Source organism: Sinohyriopsis cumingii, chromosome 1 (assembly GCF_028554795.1).
Source record: "Sinohyriopsis cumingii isolate HCF-2022 chromosome 1, ASM2855479v2, whole genome shotgun sequence".
Lineage (NCBI taxonomy): Eukaryota > Metazoa > Mollusca > Bivalvia > Unionida > Unionidae > Sinohyriopsis > Sinohyriopsis cumingii.
The window spans coordinates 164567590-164586622 of NC_142961.1; positions in this window are offsets into that span (position 1 = coordinate 164567590).

The following is a 19033-nucleotide window of genomic DNA, read 5'->3' on the forward strand; positions in this document are numbered from 1 at the left end:
TTTGAGATTATTGTGAATTCATTCAAGGACACTGGATTATACCATTGAGATAAAGCAAGACTTTTAGCACATCAACACTATTCCAGGCTATTTGTACAACAGCACTTTTAAAGTTGGAATTCATTCAGAACACCACTTAACTTCAATCAGAATACTGTATATTTTTGGACTTGTGATAAAACTTTTAGAACTATTTGGACTTTAATGTATGATACTGTAATTTCTTTTAAAATTTTTACTTTGTATTCTAAGAAAATAAATTATTTGTTGAATTTGACAAACTTGTTGGTTTCCCTCTTTTCTGTTACTTAAATTAAGATCCTAGAGTTGTAACAACATATAATAATGTTCTTCTACTTCAAGGTGTATACCATGCAACAGAAACAGCATGCCAAACACTACAAAGTAAAATTCATAAATATTTTAGTTTTAAGACACCAGTTTATCCTATTCTAGGGTGATATTATGAAAATTAGTGTGCCCATAATTAGACACACAATCTATAAAAATTCCTTGTGAAACAAGTGATATTACAAACATTAGTGTGCCCATAATAGATATACAATGGTGTTATGTATATTTAATTTAATTGTTTGTTTGTTATTTTGAAATATTTTTTTTTTTATTACATGCTATTGTAATGTAACATTGTACGCTGGACTTGACCTTGTCCAAAACCGAGTTCATTTCTGCTTGACCTGATTTACTTTTTTTTAAATTTCATTTTATGTCAACAACTAAGACATATCTAAATTATTCCCTTTGTTTATGGGCTTAATATCAAGATCTTTATTAATAGAAGTAAATATGTTGATTTGGGTCAGGGTTTTGGAGTTTCCTAAGTGAATTTTGCAGGTTATGGTTTTCACTTTGTAAACATCAAGATCATTCTAGAAGGTTATTTTCCATTAGGTAATTTCTTTTTTTTATAGAAAATGCTAATTGTGACCTAAGTTCAAGTAGAGAACTATATAATCTTGTGATTGTGAGGACTTGGGCATTTGTGCTTTAACATTTTGCACTTTCGAGTTGTATTAGGCTGTGACCAGTTGGCTGAATGTTATTTTTGTTCAAATTATTGAATTCAAGTGATTATTTTCCCTGGAAATATAAAAGTGCTCGGATAAATTTTTGGGATAGAAACATTTACTGGAATTTATACTGAATTCAGACCTGGAATTATATTTCTTTGATTCAACAAAAGAATCTTGACACATCAACTTTTCAATAGCTACCACAGACATGTCATTGACTTGTGAGTTTGAGTTTGGGATATTTTCTGGACATTTACTGAATTTAGGACTTTAAATTACTAGGACTTGTGTCTGTAATTCTTGGATTATTTTGGGATTTAATTCACAATACTGTAAGTTCTTCTTATTTTCACTTTGTATTCTTGGGAAATAAATATATTTGTTAAATTTTACAAAGCTCTTTGTCTTTCACTCTTTTCTGTTACTTATTTTAAGAGCATAGACATGTAACAATGTTTATTGAGAAGGTCATGTAAACATATTCCATGGTTATTGAAAAGGTCATGTAATTATATCATGCCATGGTTATTGAAAAGGTCATGCAGTAATATCAAGCCATGGTTATTGAGAAGGTCATGTAATTATGTTATGCCCTTTTTATTGAGGTCATGTAATTTTATCATGCCACAGTTATTGAAGTTTTGTAATTATATCAAGCCATGATTATTGAAGTCATGTAATTATATCATGCCATAGTTAACTGAGGTCATGTAATCATTATCATGCCATGGTTATTGAGAAGGTGATGTAGTCATATCAAGCCATGATTATTAAAGTCATGTAATTATATCATGCCATAATTACTGTGAAGATCATGTAATCATGTCATGCCATGCTTATTGAGATCATGCAATCATGTTCTTGCCATGGCCATATAGTGCCACAAGAAAGGTTGCCATATAGGATAAAAATGTGTTTTAAAAATTTTGTTAACAACATGCAATTAAAGTAAAAAAAGCAAAACACAAGGATGAGATGGTGAGGACAATATATGAAGGGGGATGTAAATGATGTGTATCAAGGGTAATTAGATAATAAAAGATAAAATTCTGGTTAAAAAGACTCGAAGGAAATTTGGTTGCACACAAGCTATATCTTATAATAAATGTTAACTTCCTTCAAGAAATTGAAATTACAGGATGTATTTACTGTATCAAAAAGTTCCTTCATGTGCTCAACAATGTAGTAACAATAGATATTAAGCTGGAGATCAAGACGGTCTATCATAAAGTGCTTCATGGTGAAGGGTTCATTTCAAGAAAACACTCAGGTGGGTCTTTCCCATTTAATATGTAGGAGTGGGTGAAATAAATATGGCCAGTTTTAATTCATGCAATTACTACCTCATTCTTATGGATAATTCTGTAAGAAGGGCATTCACCAAAATTAGGTTTGATCACAGTCATATAGGCCTAAACTCCTACCCTCAATTATGGGCAAAGGTCAATCACATAATACAAATTAAATACATAACACTTCCCCTCATGAAGAAAATTAAAGATTTATATATTAAAGCTTTTTAACATAATCAAATATCGATATGATATTATAATAATTAAACTTACATAGATATCATATGAATAACACAAAATATACATAAAGCAATATAGTACTTCTACACATGTGAAAATGCATCAGCAATCAGATTATCTTTTCCCTTGATGTGCCTGATGTCAATGCATTCCTGCAACATCAAACTCCACCGGGACAATCTCTGATTTTTGTTTTTCATTTTGTTAATAAAAATGAGGTTGTGATCAAAGAATACAATAATTGGAGATGGTACTGAACTAATATGTACTTAAAAGTGTTGCAAAGCCAATATCAATGCTAAACATTCCTCCTCGATTGAGGAATAATTTCTCTGGTGCTTGTTCAGTTTTGTAGAAAAATAGCACACTGGACGATCCGCACAATTTTTGTCTTCTTGAATATGCTCCATCAACCCCTTCATCACTTGCATCAACACACAGTTTAAATGATTGACTGTAAACATAATTCATTAATAGAATTTTCTAAGGTCAGAACATTTACCCATCATGACATCAGTCATGCAGTCCTAACTCCTACCCTCAATTGTGGACAAAGGGCAATCACACATACAACTTAAATATGAATAGCATATAATCATGGACAGAAGCCAACACAATACAGATTAAATGTACATAATATCCTAAACTTGCACTGGACAGAGCACCTATACCAGTTGCTGAGGAACAGAGATTTTTAGGTATTGTCTTCAACAGAAAACACACCTTAATTCTACACATTAAGAAATTTACAGCTAAATGATTGAAAGACATTGATTTACTCAGAGTAGTTGTGCACACTGACTTGGGTGCTGAGAGAAAAGTTTTTTTAACCTCTATAAAACTTTATTAGATCCAAACTGGACTTCAGGTGTGGTTTTGTTTTTTATGGTTCAGTCAGAAAGTCCTATTTAAAGATGCAAGACCCAATTCATCATCAAACAATACAAATCACTTTTGGAGCATTTAGGGTAACCACATATGAAAGCCTTTTGGCTGAAGTGAATGAGTCACATCTATCACATCATAGAGAAACATTATTAATACAATATGCCTTAAAATTAGATCCAGTCCTTTAAACCCTGCTTTTGCATTTGTTTTCAAACCCAAATATGAAACATTTTACCAAAATAAACCAAATACCATTCCTACCTTTGGCATTAGAATATGTTCCAGCCTTGACAATAAAAAAAATTGACCTTTAAAAATCCAAACATTATTTGCTTCTGTAACATTTTTATGGCTTCTAAAACAACACAAAGTACTCTTTAAGCTGCAGAAAGGAGAAAAATCTGAGACAAATCTAGCAATTTTTCATAAATCTTATAAAATGTCTATCCAAATTTAAGAACTACCAAAAAATCCAAGACACTGATGATGCAAATGATGGCAAAAAGGCTGCTGCAGCCTTTATTAGTGGAAATCACACCATCCAAACTTCACCTGCCAGGTGGTGCATCAATATTTTCAACCAAAATTAGGGCATTAGAATTTGCCCTAAAATATATCAAAAGCAAACATTTTTTAAACTGTCATCTATCACTATTAGCATTTAAGTCGCTACACAATAGAAGCTGGAAAACCCATTACAGACCAATATTCTCATCAAACATACCGAGAGGTATACCTCCCACAAAATGGTATTTGTTTAGTTACACAGCCATGTTGTTATTAAAAGTAAGGAAACAGCAGACCTCACTGCTAAAATAGCTTTATGTTGTCAAAATTCTTATTTTAAAATGCCATACACTGATTTTAAATCTAGTATAAAAAATCCTAATGTCGTATAGGATAAACGTTAACTTGGTTTTGAGTTCTAGATACAGCCTTGATTCTAACCTTAGAAAATTCTAGAAAAGAATTATATTTACAGTTTAATGGAAATATCATTTGGATTACCCTCATCCTGGTCCTCTAATTGTGTCTTAAGATTTTATATTAGGGTTGTTTATGTTAGAATTACTCATTCCTGCTCAACATCCAAAGTGGAATCAGTTTTGTAGTTGTGTTCAGTTTTAATGTGAGATGATTTATTTTTATTGAAATTATTCACTGCAATTATAAAGTGCTCAGTGTATGTTCAGAAGGAATGACTATTTTGGGATTATTGCTAGTTCATTTAGGGAAATTTTGGATTATATCATTGTGGTCATACATTACTATTAGCACATCAACACTATGCCAGGCTATTGGTACATCAGCACATTCGAGATTGAAATTCATTTGGAACACCACTGAAATTCATTCAGAATACTCTTTATTTTTGGACTTGTGCTAGATTTTTTTCTAGGACTACTTGGAATTTAATTCACAATACTGTAACTTTTCACTTTCTATTCTAAGGAAATAAATTATTGGTTGAATTTTACTAAATCTGTTTTCAACTCTTTTCTTAGTTACTTAGTTTGAGACCACAGAATCATAACAAGGATCATCAGTTGTCTTTGTAGCTAACAGAAATGTATGTTTACTGTTTTTGATTTTGAGAATTTAAAATCATTGACAGTAGCTCAATTATGAATCTCGTATATATTTTGTTGCAATTGTCTTTTAGTTGTAAGTATGTGTTTCAATCGGTAACATTAGGAAATCATCAACATGTAGGAAGTAATCCACACCAGGAGCCAAACACTTGGTAATGCTATTCATTTTTATGTTAAAAAGCATAATGGATAAAATACTGCCCTGCAGTAGACCCTTCTCTTGCTCATACATATACAAAAGTGTGGAGCCCACGCGTTTCTTGAATTGCCTATTTGAAAGAAAGTTCAATATAAAAGTGGGTAGACGTCCTTTCAGATCCAGATTATGCAGGTCATTCATTATTCCGTACTTATGTATTTATCATATACCTTTTCCAAATGTTCTTTCTTGATGAAAGGATCGTGAATGAATGTTTCAGGCCTTATCAGATGATGGTTGGTACTATGGCCATATAGGAAGCCACTTTGGAAAGGAGATATTAAGTTGTTTTTTTAGTCACTAATACCGAACAAGCCTTGCATTGATCGCTCATTTTATCTTTTTGCAGACAAAGTGTTAAACTTGGCCCCATTGGCCTTCTTTACTTCCAAAATTGGCTCATCGATGGTAGAGTTGATGTTCTTTACAGAAAAGGGAAGTGGTCACTTCTGTGAAGGTCATCAGTGACCTTCCAGTCATAATCCAAAAGCAGAGAACAAATTGTCAGATCTATGCACATATTTGAAGGTGTCTGCAACTTGGTGTCATACAGGCAGAAATCATGGCTGGAAATGAAATCTTTTTGCCTCTGCCATTTATGTACTTCGGTCCCATTAAAATATTACAAACACTGATATCCTGGAGTAAAACAGATGGGGTTGTCTTGCTCATTTAGTGGTAAGTTGGTGTTTTGGTGGTATATAAATGGAACAAAAGTGATGCTTACAGCAATGCCTTGTAAAATTGTATTAATGACATTATGAGGATCCCTTTTTTTTGGTTGACAACAATGGAGCTCCTCCTGATTCAACATTTTGAGGGTAGTGTGTTAAACAACGAGTAATATTTACGAATAATGTTTGTATTTATTAAAAAGGTTTCCTGCAGACACAGCAGAAGAATTTCAATGTACATGTAGTTGCTTTTAAGTTCTCAACAATTCCATTGTAAAACATTGTTGTTCATCATGAATTAAAAGTAGAGATGGTGTAATACTTAGGTTAGACCTTTTGTGAGGGAACACTTCTATATGATTATTTATCAAGAGGAAGTATGTGCTTTAATATTTTTATAGGTCTGGAGGCACCTCGTGGAAAGAGCAGTTTCTTCATCCATTATTCAGCTTTATACGGTCATAAAACCCTTGTGTTGCCTGTTACGGTTCATTTTCTTCTTATTGTTTGTTTATTTTGGTGTTGGGGCATTATTGAATGTCTGTGTGGAGATTGTATTTTACTGAGGTTTATAGTGAAGAATATTTGAAGGTGTGCATCCATTGTTATCTTGGGACTGGTCATTACTATAGTTGCAAAGGTTGGGCCATGTAGGGAGGTTCTTGATTCTGCCATATTTTTGGCTTCTGGAAAGGGGATATTTAAGGTGTATTTCACCCTTTGAATTTCCTTCTCCTGGTCCGTGTTAGTGTGATGCTCTTTATTACAGTTTATACAATGTGAGGTGGCTTTATGCTCGGGTTCCTGTGGTGAAGAGTTGCCGCATTGGCCACACACAGAGCTTCTGGAGCATGTCTTTGTGGTGACTGTACTTCTGACACTTAAGACATCAAAGTGGATTTGGTATTTAAATTTCAACCTTGACGTGCAAAAATACAACTTTTACTACCTTTGGTAGTGTTGGCTCATTGAAGGTAAATATGGCGGTGTTGGTGTCCTGCACATTTCTGCCATGATACAGAGTTGATAATTGACAGTAATACCTTGGTTCTTGATGCCTTCATTGATTTCAGTGTCAATGACTCCTGCCAAGTCATAACCGATAATCATACCTTTGGATGAATTCAGTGATAAGTAAGCAAAAGAGATTACTGGTATATCATGAAACATCTTAATTTTCTTTATAATTTCCATGTCCTCTTTGCTCACACTCCACAAGCAAACTACCAAATTTTAAATTTTATGCTTTTAGGTGTGCTGACTTGCCAAAGAATCGTTTTTTAAAACTATAAATAGTGCTGGTGAGGCAAGTGGTTTTGACTCTTCTTTTGACTAGATGGCCATGAAGCATGGGAAAGAATCCATGCTGCATGATTCATTGTCTGACTTGGACAATAGTTTTGTTCCATTAAGCTGTTTTTTTCTCTCTCATTATCCTCACCTGCCCACCATGGACACACAAATCAAGTATCAGGAATATATGGGTGGTATACTCAGCAAATACAACACCTCCCAATTGACTTGCTAAGCCACCGCCTTTTAGGAAGTCAAGAGAATGTCAGAAAAGCAAGTTAAGAAGACTTCCTAGGGCTCGGTATGACAAGCAGATATATCAAAACCAGGCCCATCACATCTGGCCATCTAGTAAGAGGTAGAGGCAAAAGTTGTGTTGCATCAGTGAGCCACTCATGGGTCACCACCCATAGCCAACAGCTTGCTTTCACTCAGTCACCTCTTACAATATGGAGCAAGTATGTTATCAGGCTTATTCTACAACCCTACACCCGCAGGGGGTAACTGAAAAGTCATGTAATCATGCTTTTGTGATTGAGTGTATGTGATTTGGATTTTTAACATAGCTTTAACAATTTTTCTTTAATATCTCTACGATGTCTGCAGTGTGGCAGTTTATAGTGATGTCTAGCACTGGGGCATCATGCCACAGACATGTAGCATGATGTCCCACCCAGTCACATTATCCTTATACCAGGCTGACCAGTCCTAACACTAACCTCTTAATGCTGAGCGCCAAGCAAGGTAGCTGTTAGTACCATTTTTGTAAGTCTTTGGTATGACTTGGCTGGGGAATTAACCCATGACCTCCTGCATTCGAGGTGGACACACTAACCACCAGGCCACTGGAGCAGTCCCTTTCATTATTGAGAGGGTTATGAAATTGTAATATGTCATTGTTACGAGGTCATGTAATTATATCATGCTATGTTATTGAAAAAGTCATGTAATCAGATCATGCCATTGTTACTGAGGTCACGTAATCATATAATGCCATGGCTATTATGATCAAGTAATTGAATCATGCCTTGGATATCGAGGTCATGTAATAATATCATGCCATGATTATTGAGGTCATGTAATAATATCATGCCATGGTTATGATCATGCAATCAAATCATGCTATGGTTATTGAGGTCATGTAATCATATTATGTCATGGTTAATATGATTATACCATTGAATCATGCAATGGTTATCGAGGTCATGTAATAATATCATGCCATGGTTATGATCATGCAATCAAATCATGCTATGGTTATTGAGGTCATGTAATCATATTATGTCATGGTTAATATGATTATACCATTGTATCATGCAATGGTTATCGAGGTCATGTAATATCATGCCATGGTTATGACCATGCAATCAAATCATGCTATGGTTATTGAGGTCATGTAATCATATTATGTCATGGTTAATATGATCATACCATTGAATCATGCAATGGTTATCGAGGTCATGTAATATCATGCCATGGTTATGATCATGCAATCAAATCATGCTATGGTTATTGAGGTCATGTAATCATATTATGTCATGGTTAATATGATTATACCATTGAATCATGCAATGGTTATCGAGGTCATGTAATATCATGCCATGGTTATGATCATGCAGTCAAATCATGCTATGGTTATTGAGGTCATGTAATCATATTATGTCATGGTTAATATGATTATACCATTGAATCATGCAATGGTTATCGAGGTCATGTAATATCATGCCATGGTTATGACCATGCAATCAAATCATGCTATGGTTATTGAGGTCATGTAATCATATTATGTCATGGTTAATATGATCATACCGTTGAATCATGCAATGGTTATCGAGGTCATGTAATATCATGCCATGGTTATGACCATGCAATCAAATCATGCTATGGTTATTGAGGTCATGTAATCATATTATGTCATGGTTAATATGATCATACCGTTGAATCATGCAATGGTTATCGAGGTCATGTAATATCATGCCATGGTTATGATCATGCAATCAAATCATGCTATGGTTATTGAGGTCATGTAATCATATTATGTCATGGTTAATATGATTATACCATTGAATCATGCAATGGTTATCGAGGTCATGTAATATCATGCCATGGTTATGATCATGCAATCAAATCATGCTATGGTTATTGAGGTCATGTAATCATATTATGTCATGGTTAATATGATTATACCATTGAATCATGCAATGGTTATCGAGGTCATGTAATATCATGCCATGGTTATGACCATGCAATCAAATCATGCTATGGTTATTGAGGTCATGTAATCATATTATGTCATGGTTAATATGATCATACCATTGAATCATGCAATGGTTATCGAGGTCATGTAATATCATGCCATGGTTATGACCATGCAATCAAATCATGCTATGGTTATTGAGGTCATGTAATCATATTATGTCATGGTTAATATGATTATACCATTGAATCATGCAATGGTTATCGAGGTCATGTAATAATATCATGCCATGGTTATGATCATGCAATCAAATCATGCCTTGGTTATTGAGGTCATGTAATCATATTATGTCATGGTTAATATGATTATACCATTGAATCATGCAATGGTTATCGAAGTCATGTAATAATATCATGCCATGGTTATGATCATGCAATCAAATCATGCCTTGGTTATTGAGGTCATGTAATCATATTATGTCATGGTTAATATGATCATACCATTGAATCATGCAATGGTTATCGAAGTCATGTAATAATATCATGCCATGGTTATGATCATGCAATCAAATCATGCCTTGGTTATTGAGGTCATGTAATCATATTATGTCATGGTTAATATGATTATACCATTGAATCATGCAATGGTTATCGAAGTCATGTAATAATATCATGCCATGGTTATGATCATGCAATCAAATCATGCCTTGGTTATTGAGGTCATGTAATAATATAATGCCATGTTTATTATGATCATAAAATTGAATCATGCCATGGTTATTGAGGTCATGTAATCATGCCATGGTTATGATCATGCACTCATATTATACCATGGTTATCGAGGTCATATAATCGTATCACATCATGGTTATTATGATCATGCAATCATATCATGCCATGGTTATTGAGAAAGTGCTATGATCATATGCCCATATGCCATGATTACTGCATATGGACCCTCACAGGTTTTACTTGCTGTAACATGTACAGTTGGAAAAAAACCTTAAAGTTTTTGAATGAAGGAAGCTGTCAGTATAATTTTGGTCTGGCATGAGAAGCAAATCTAATTGAAATTCAGCTCCAGAGTAACTCAACTGTATTAGATTTAAGATTACCTCCTACATAAGCACAGATTCTGCTCATGATCAAAATCATCTGATGTCTTGATGATGATAACGGACCTCCGACAAGTTGGATCAAAATCTGATAAATGTAGTTTCTAGAGTGGTGATAAATTCAGTCAATTAAATGCAAGATCACTTCATTAATATGCATTGATTTTACATGTAATCATAAACTATCTTGGTAATGCAAATCTATTTACCAAGTTTGATCAAAATCATGCTTACATCATATGGCTCAGGATGACTTTGATCCTAATTTAAATTAGCAGAAAACATTGTTACCTGTTGCAATGCATACATTAGAAAAGAATTCCTTACGTTTTTTTAATTTAGAAATTGTCAGTGTGATTTTTGTTTGACATGAATCACCAGATGGTGAGATCTTTATAGGTTTACTTGCAGCAACAGCTGTATCAGCATCAGTGCCATGATTTTTGTTGCAAACCAGATTCTGTCCTGTTACACCATATTGCCTCAAGATGCAGATGAGAAATCCTAGTTGTAAACAAACATATATAAGAGTTGCCTCTAACCTGCCCATGTAAGATGAAGACAGATGTGTCCAAGAAGCAAATCTTGCATCTGATTTGCAGAGCATGCAACCACTCTATAGGCCATATTTCTTGTCTGGTTTAGATTAAACTTGCAAAATAAGCTATGCAATCAAGATCTTGGATTACATAGGTAATGAGTGAAACCATGTATATTAATGAGGTGACCTTGCATCTGATTGGCTGAGCCTGATAGCATTTTGGAGACCAAATTTCTGATCCATGGGTGTGTGTTTTTGGATTGTTAAAGTAGCTTCAACAATTCAAGTCATATCTGATCCATGGAATTTGGGGTTGCATCTAACTGACAGAGTTTGTCAACAATCTAATGACTATTTATTATCAGATTTTGATCAGACTTATTTGTTTGTCCTTAACTGAGGGTTGGAGTTGCACTTAACTGTCTAATGTCTGTTTTTTTGTAAACAATATATTACATAGCTAATTCTTGTCAATGATTTTAGATCATAAGTTAAGATCATTATTACTTGAAGGTAAATATGTGTACTTGCATGTGAGTTTAGGACATCAGTATTCCCCTGGGAAAAACCTGGTCGACCTGATATTTTACAAGTGCCTTACTAAGTTTTTAGCCATAGATCTGATCTTGTTGACAATTTAGAATATTCTAGAAATAAACTTTTGATCATCACCTGGTCCTCAAATTGTGACTTAGGAATCAGTCTTCTAGTTGTTCAGTATTAATTTGAGAGGATTTATTTAAATTATTCACTGGAATTACATAGTGTTCAATAATGTTATTGCTCTTTTCTGTTACTTAGTTTAAGACCAGAAAGAGCAGCAGAAGGGGTGGACAGACCTAGATTATTTGTTGAATAGGAGGCTTCTACAAAAATTAATTTGTAAGAAACCTCCAATTCCAATTCTAAAGGCTGCTACAACGTGTTATTTTCGATACAACAGACCATATGTGACTACGTGTGTGTCATAAAAACATCAGTGCACAGGCAAATTTGTTTCGTTATTACGAGCCCACATTAAGGTAGTCCACCCCTTCTGCTGCTGTACATGTTAAAATATTTGATCAAGACCAACTCGGTATCGTGATCGAGGATCATGCAAATTTATTGTGATAAATCCGTGTGGTGTTGACTGAGCGCGGCTAAACAGATTTTTAAACTTAATAATATCCATGTTGCCTTTGCACCAGGTTTGATGAATATTTCTTAGCGTGTGTGTGTCAACACCGTTAAACACTGCTAAAATATTGCAATTATCTCTGATAACTTTAGGTATTTGTGTATACCGCTGAGTTACATAAATAACATCTGTATTTTTATGTCTGCCGCGAGAAAATATCCTGGCTGGATTTGCTTGTTTGTCTAACATTACGTCGTCATATACAACAAAATTATTAATTTCTCCGTCAAGGTCTTCCATGGATGGCGCCTCATTGATATCTGTGATAAATTCAATAACATTATCGGCGATTTCGTCAAAATCCCTAAGTACCTGATAACAACGTTGATCGTCAACCGATGGTGCAACTAAATATAGTTTATCCCACTTTAGCCATCTCATTATCAAATTTAACAACAATTGAGTTTTTCCAGATCCAGATGGGCCAATTATTATCATTCTAATCGAATTTGGTAGCGCCGCGTGATGTTTGACTTGCTCACGTTTTCTTGTGGCTGAAAAATCAATTACATTCATGATATAATAATATTTATGGATTTATATTGTGTGAAATGCCGCTCGCGCACTTCAACGACAGACCTAACTGAAATTACAACACGCAATAACAGATCGGCAATGACAGGCACGTGCGTAATTTGTGGAACAATCAAGTTTAGATTTATTGAAAAAAAAAGATACACGGCGGTGATATCGCAGCGAGTTTAACGTCGTTGCCTGGTCTTCCCTGGGCAAGATATCCTGGAGAAAAACATCTACCTGGATATAATTACTGTGGTCCTGGTACACGATTAGATCTTAGACTTAACGGTAATAATAATCCAAATCCAGGTGAAGATCCAGTAAATGCCATCGACGACGCATGTTACGTTCACGATATCGCTTATCGAAGTGGAAATTTACAACAAAGACATCTTGCTGATGTAAACTTAATTCACACGTTAAATGCTATTCCTGATAAATCTTTCAAAGAAAAATTAGCCACGTGGTTGATCAAAGGTCAATGAAAGGTAAATTAATGTTTGGCGCTGGTAATAAATAACATGGAGGCAATTTATTATTCTCCACGAGGATTTTGGCGAGGAAAATCAGCAATTAGCAAACTCGCTAAGGCCGCTAAAGTAAAAATTCCTGTAGCAGAATCTTGGTTATCAAAACAAGCTGTTTGGCAAATTTATCTTCCTCCGCCTAAAAAGATCGAACACGCACATTTTGACGTTAGTGTACCTAATGAGGTTCATCAGGCCGATATAATGCTTCTTCCTCATGACGTCGTTGACGGTAAAACATACAAATATGTACTGACAGTTGTTGATATTGCTAGTAGATATAAAGAAGCAGAGCCATTAACGACTAAAACGTCTAATGAAATCGCAAACGCATTTAGCAGAATTTATCAAGGACCACTAACCTGGCCAAATTTACTTCAGGTTGATCCAGGTAGGGAATTTCTCGGTAAAGTATCATTACTGATGAAGAAAAATAACACAAATATACGGCGTGGGCGCATAGGAATTCACCGAGATCAGGCAATTGTTGAGCGATTTAATAAAACACTAGCTGAGCGATTATTTGGATATTAATATGCGAGAGAATTTATCTCTGATGAGCGATCTCAGGAGTGGGCAACAAGATTACCTGAAGTAATTAATACAATAAATAACGAAATAACACGAACAATAAAGATGAAACCAGCAATTGCAATTACAAAAACAAATATACCAATAATAAGGCGCGATTTTTCAACTAGGCCGGTATTAGGTAGTATCATCGTTAGGTATTTATACAAACCTGGCGCGGCTGAGGGCGGCTGAAAAAGAGCAACTGATCCTATTTGGAGTGTAACTTTACATAAAATATCTACCGTGACAAGATCAACTGGAAGGCCGGCAGTTTATATTCTTGATTCGTTAGCTCATCAACGTGGATTTACTCGCGAAGAATTACAGGTAATTCCACATGATACTCAATTACCTCCTAAATCACTTAGATAACACGTCTGTTGCTTTCTAAACACGCTAGCGTCACGTTATCTCGTGTATGACCGAGATTATTATTTTTTCTATCAACGGTGAACTGTCGGGGATCATTTTTCTGATATTTCCACGCCATTACACAATTACAAACTGTGCAGTTATTATTCTGTTGTCGTCGAAGCATCATTATAAAATCAACATCAAGGTCGAATTTGTGGTTATTTTTTTTTATCATATCGACTATAACTATATAATTTTTTCTCAATTATATTTTCACACGCTTCATCGTTAATTACTGCCGCATCTAGAACAATTCGTCTTAACTGAGATAATTTTCTAACTCTAGATACGGCTAAATAAACTAAATTCGACCATTCTATGCGATCGTCGACAATCCAAACTACATTATTAATAGTTAATCCCTGCGATGAATGTATCGTCATTGCATAACCTAGTTTCCACGGAGATTTTTCTGCATTTAGCGTGTCCTCAACGAGATTAATATCAACAGCAACAATATCATTTAACACTAAGTTTCTTTTTTCTCCTGCTGGTATATTAACATCAATATTTTGTCGTCGAGTATCTGCCGGCCAATAACATAACGGCACTGGCAACATCGGAAATTTTTCACGTTGTAACATAAATAATTCTTGTTGAAGATCATCACGAACTATTTTTCTGCTAGTAACGATTAAATGACCTGGTTGCCATAAATTTAGAAAATCTTTCATTGACGTTTCATCAATTATTTTTCTCATAACGTCACACTGAATTTTATTTGATTGTAGTCGAATTAATTTTTTAAACTCATTTAACGACTCATCAGTGGATCTGTAATCGGTATTCATTTCTTCGTAATAATCAACGAAATTCTTTAGCCAGATATGTGGCGATTCACCGTCAATCGGATTTGGTTGTCCATGATCACCGCACATCACAACGGTGGTATTTTTCAGCGATAACCAATCTAGAAATAATTTTAGCACATCTAAATTTATTGTGCAAGCTTCATCAACAATTATAACTCTAGTGATATATTTTTCACCCATCCTTAGGGAATTCCACGTGCCGACGCTGTATTTGAAATAGCTGTGATAAGTACAAGAATTAACGCCGCGTTGTTTCATTTCCTTCGCTAATCTGTGTGTTGGCGTTAACACAATCGAATCTGAATTTGCAAATAATTTTATTACTCGAGTAGTTTTTCCACTACCGCCAGGTCCATTCAAGTACACAAATTTATGTCGTGAAATCGGATCGTGTACAGATATCGCTGAGGAAATTTCTGGTAAATTGTTGCGGTGATATTCATCACAATCTTCAATGTCGGCGGATTCACAATAACTAAGAATATCTTCGTTTTTTATTCTCCAGGTGCCCCAAGAACCATCACCGGTTAGATTTTCTAGCCGCGGTAAGTATTTAACATCGATGTAAAATGAATCTGTAGCTACTCTTACTGCGAGATCGGGAAATTTATCATCGAAAGTAAATTAATACTCACATATGCTAGCATTGACGATCTTAAATGAGTATACTGCAGTGATTCTCTGTCAAGATAACTAACTACGGTACCTAATTTTGCTCCGTCAACGTAAATATTTTCTCTGTTACAAAAAATACCTTTTGACGCAGTATCGGCGATTATAAAATCTAATTCAGCATCGTCCATAAATAACCTAGAATGATGTAGTTTACAATCATAAGAACCGCCCTGAGTAAATTTACCAATTATTTTTCTACCTAAATCTTTAGCGGTTTTTTCATCAAGATCTGTTGGCAACCAAACATCAGTTTGTTTCTTATACGAAATAATTGCTTCACTGACTGTCAGCGACGTTGACATTGCTGAATCTAGCATATACTGCAGCAGCGCTATGTGAACCCAACGTTGTTGAGAAAAATGTCTACCAACCAAACGTAAGAGATTTTATGTAAATTTTCAGCAAACTCAAATGATACAACGCAGCAAATCCGGTTAGGGGAAAATCTGGTAACGGTCCGTTAATTGCAACTCGAGTCATTTCACTGGTGGGATGACCAAATTTACTAAAATATTTAGCGCACGCACCTAATCCTAGAAAACTTCCAGGATAACACGCGGCCATGTCAATAGATATCATGTTCATGTAATCATATTTAGTATTCCATAATCCGCCGTGACCATATTCGACGCAACTACATTGAACATCTTCGAGAAACTCACTCCGCGTTGGCTTCCAAAGATTTTTCTCTCTAGTGGCGTGCGCGGCGACAGATGGAACAGTAAAACAGTTAACTAATAACTGTTCAGGATTTACCGAGTATTTATTTGCTAACTCACTCATCAAGTCATGTAAAGATTTATTTCTGTAAACATCACCGTTGGGCCGCACAAACTGATCATATTTATCTTCGCTGCTAAATAACCAAACCGATACCAGATCTGATTTACTTATTTCACGAATAAATTTAAACATATTTTCCGTAGAATTATTTTCCGAATAAAACTTAACAACTCGATCTCGAGGAAATATTGTTACCGCAGAGGTCCACGCGTGAGAATTATGATCAATAATTTCTATTGATGCTCCTCGAGATTTATACGCGGACGAGTAAAGAATTTCTCCCAATAACGTCTTTACTGATATAGGAAATTTTAATTTACGTGATAACGTGGCTACGTCAGTTATTGACGCACCATCAACAACAGATTTTGCCCAAGTATTTATCTTTGTTAATCTTAACTGAGTTAATCCAGATCCATGTTTTGCGTTTTTCAAATGCTCTACTACATGCTCAGCTACACAATTTATCACCGAAGAGACTTTCATCGAAGATAAATTTTTAATATCTGGTTTGTTATTTAGCAGGTAAATTCCATAAACAACCGCACTTACCGGGTAAGATCTAGCTTAGTACGGTTTATCTATACCTGATAATAATCCAGGTCGGCTACTTGCAGACAAAATAACATTTTTTTTACCTCCAATAACAGGATCTCGTTTGTCACGAATAACCCACACGTCGTTGGGCATTTGCGCGATAAATTTTATTCCAAATATAAACTGCTCATCTCGATGATAAGTTCGAATATAATCAATTATTTTCTTGGCTCGCTCGTCTGTCATTGTACCATCGGCGAAATTAGTTTTCCAAGTTGACCATACATGAACCGCTCCATCGTCGAAAAACTCTTTCTTAGCTCGATCAGCGTCAGGTATATCATATTCAGCCTCATCAAGGTCAAATAATTTCATTGTTATATTTTAAACAAATATCTAAATAATAATGAATAGTTGCAAATGGATACTAGTCGGTTCGCTAATTTGCTGCAGTAAGTCGTGTAAACGCGAATTTTGCGGCTTGCATATGCAAGCTGTTCACGGTGGTAGTTTAGGACCACAAAGTTGCATAAAATGCGATGTTGGAGTTCGAGGAAAAACTCGTTTATGTTTATGCTGCGGTGGGAAACGCTATCGAGAGTTAAAGCGACATTATAACAAAAAAACTAACCCTAACGATAGAATTATCAAATGTGAAGAAGATTATCTTAATAGATTTCAAACAAATAATGATTTAAACAAATAATAATTAGTATGTGAATCCAATATTCAGGAGTCATCCAATTATTGATAACTAAGAGGCATCCTGCGACGGCGTTGTCAGAAACTGCAAATCAAAAAATACAGTTGGTAGTGTCAGTAATTCTGATTATCTTCATTTTACCGTCAATACTGAAAAGAAAAATTATTTCAACCACAGATTCGTTTATGAGTGTTTTCACGGGCCAATAAAAAACAGTCTTGTGATCGACCATATTGACGGAGATAAATTGAATAATAAGTTACAAAATCTTCAGGCGGTTACTCCTAGCGAAAATTCCTCACGTGGTAACGCCGGTAGATGTTCAAAAACTCATAGGGCAGTCAAATCAGTTAACATGGAAACCAACGAAGAGATGGTATTTGCATCGATGTATTCTGTTGGTAAATATTTTGGTATTCATCCATCTTCAGTGCAACGTGTTGCAGAGAGAATAACTAATTCGGGGTTTTCGTACAAGTTTGGACCATGGATCGAATTTTCTTATATTCCACTGATATTAAATTAATATTACTTCAGAAATAACAATTTTACAATAACATTTTTTTTTACTTAAATAAATAACATTTAGAAATATAGTGTTTCTAATAATTAATGAGGAAAATATCAGCAATATAATTGACGCAATCGAAGAATTAAAAAATAAAAAAATAAAATTATCTCCAGATCTAGATACTGATAAAATCATATCTGATTTTGAAATACTTGCACAAAAAAAAACTCGAATGCAGATACGTTGTGCCATCTGAGTATAAATTTATAAAGACAATTCAATCAGCGATGTATCAGTCGCTGGCATCTGTCAATGAAATACAGATTAGGGAATTTGTTGCGCTGTCCACATCCATCGAAAAGATTAGATTGTTGGAATTATCTGACGAATATGAATCGAAAAAAGTAATTAATACTCGCGCTAGGCAATTAAAAAAAAATAGTAAGTGAAGTTTCTGAGAATTAATTTATTATTTTACTGAAAATATTTGTTTTTTACTGAGAATTTTGTTTTTTTAACAAAATTACTAAAATTTCTTAATTTTGACTGGTAAATACCCCTAAAAAACAAAAAAAAACCCAATAAATTTCTGATTATTTTACGGAATTTTACAAAATTACTAAAATTTCTTAATTTTGACTGGTAAATACCCCTAAAAAAACAATAATTACTTAATTTTGATAATTATTTCTTAATTTTGACAATTATTTCTTAATTTATTCATTTTACTGAAAA